Raw genomic sequence first — 2,480 nt, 5'->3', positions numbered from 1 at the left:
CCGGCCCTGAGGCTAGAGAGCGGACATTGTCAGGCAACGTGCTGCCTACGTTATAAACCCAGCGTCCTGCTGTGCAGGGGTGAGGGGTCATGTCAGCTGGACGGTACCTAAGTGGAGGTACGGGTGGAGTCGACCCTGTCAATCAGGTGGTAGCCTGATGGCATGAACTTGGAGGTGGGGCCTTTTGTATACGACAGACAGCAAGCGGAGCCCATTCCCCTCTCTCAGCCCTTCCACCTCTCTGCTTCCTGTGGGACTGTGTCAGCCTTCACTGACCCAGGGAGTCAACCTGGGAGCTGCCGGCACAATGCCCTGTTTCCATCAACCTTGAAACCAGGTGACTCTGCACCCGCCGGCTTATGAGCTCTTGGCATCCCACCTCACCTTTCTGCCTCACTACCTGTGTCTGACCAGGGCCCCGCGAGCATCAGACCCATGGACTTGACCTGGACTGGCCGGGCTGCCCTTGCTCACAGAGACTTTCTCCCTGATACAAAGTTCTTCCTTAGATAGCGATGACTGTCGCTGGTTTTGTTTCTCTAGACAACCTGGCTGAGCATGCGCTCTAAACGCAGGGCCCCGGCTCCTCGGCCTCACTCTCTTCCAAACCGTGTCCCCTGCCTGAATTTTAAGTCTGGGTACGTGCCTCCGTTCACTGCTTCGTGGGTCTGTGGTGAGCCAGAGGCTTTCCGTGGACTGATGTGAGCACACACGTGTCCAGGCCTTTCTTCCTGGTCCCTCGCCATCTGGTGGCTCACGAAACCTGCCCGCCACGGAAAGCCCTGGCCAGGACTCACGCCACCGCTTCCTCCCAACCTGGTTCTCCGTCCTGCAGCACAATTTCCAGCCCCGTCCATCTGGAAAAACCCTGCTCATCCTCCCCGCCAGAGGGGTCCCTCGTCCCCCGGGGCTTCCTGGATGTCACATCCCCCCACCACCACCCCGACCTGGCACGCCCTTTGGAACCTTTGCTGAAAGTCCTGTTGACCCTCGACTGTCATCGAGTCAGCTCTGACTCACGGTGCCACTTTCCACAGAACAGAGCCCGACCGGCCCTGCGCCATCGTCACAACGGCGCACACGCGCGGGTCCACAGCGGCGGCCACTGCACGTTGAGTGCCTCCCACCTCGGGTGCCCCTCTTTCCTCCCTGCATCAGACAGACCCTCTGGTGAGGCCCAAGCAGACGGATCCCCAGGCCCGTCCCCTGCACTCGGCCAGTCTGGGGGCTCTGCTGGAACCTGTCCTCGGGGGGCGGGGGTCTGGCAGAACCAGGGGCTTCCCTGGGTCCCTTCTGCACTATGGGATTCAGAGGAGGCGCACTGCATGGGCGAGGAAGAGAGGCCTGGCCACTGAGGGCTCAGAACCCAAGCCAGGTCACCCTTATGGATCCCAATAGAAGGGTGCAGCTAGTCAGCCGAGTGGGACACCGGACAGATGCAGGGTGGGCCTCGTGGCAACCCAGAGCAAAATACTGTTCTGAAAACCCAAGGGCCATACGGCGCCCAATGATCCAAAGGACGGCTGGCCGGGCAAGAGAAAACAGCCATTGGCCAGCGGACTAGACGGAGGTGTCCAAGGGAGCACTGGAGCCGCCTGTGAGAGAGGACCAGGGTCCAGCCGGAGAGAGCGCCTTTAGGTGAGGCTGTTTTCTGGAGTGTAAGTCCCACTGCTTCCCCTCCCCCAGAGGAGTTTTCCTTGCTCGCGTTCCAATGTGCTGAAAAGGCCGCTTTCCATAGGAAAACAGTTTGGGCACCTGGGGCAGGAGGAAGCAGGGGCTCCCTGGGCAGCAGCCAGAAGGGAATGAGCTTGGGATTGCTGGGAGCAAAGCCACCCGGTCTCCCTCACTGTGCCCAGCACCCTGTCCACTCTGAGGAGGACTCCTACACCCAGGCACCAGACACAAACAGAAAGGGCCAATCCGCAGCCAGAGAGCAGCCGGGGCCAGGGCCAGGGGTCCAGAGCGCTGCAGGGGGTGCATCTGGGCCGAGGGGCGGGTGGGTCTCGCTCTTTAGAAAGACGCAGGTAGAATTAGGGGTGCCGTGGTTACGCACTGGGCTGCTAACCATAAGGTCAGCAATTCGAAACCACCAGCCGCTCTGAAGGAGAAGGAGGAGGCTCTCTGCTCCTGCAGGGAGCGGTAGTCTTGGAAATCACGGGGGCAGCTTACCCGGTCCTCCAGCGGGCTGAGTGCACCCCAGGGTGCCTCCGCAGAAAGGCCTGGTGATCAACGGCTGAAAAGGCGGCTGTGACGAAACCCCGGATCACAGTCTGTTCTGACACGTCTCCTGCTCCTCCTCCTCTTCCTCCTCCTCCTCATTCTTCTTCCTCTTCTTCAAGGGTGCAATTCAAAGGTTTTTCATGTGTGCATCCACAGACACATGCAGCCATCCCCACAGCCAATATTAAAGCATGCCCATCGCCCTACAAGAAAACACACACACACACACACACACACACACACACACACACACACACACA

The sequence above is a fragment of the Echinops telfairi genome, unplaced genomic scaffold (assembly GCF_000313985.2).
Source record: "Echinops telfairi isolate 266 unplaced genomic scaffold, ASM31398v2 ScPeMD7_7417;HRSCAF=8455, whole genome shotgun sequence".
Lineage (NCBI taxonomy): Eukaryota > Metazoa > Chordata > Mammalia > Afrosoricida > Tenrecidae > Echinops > Echinops telfairi.
The sequence above is the reverse complement of the archived record's forward strand: the minus strand, read 5'-3'. Positions refer to the sequence as shown.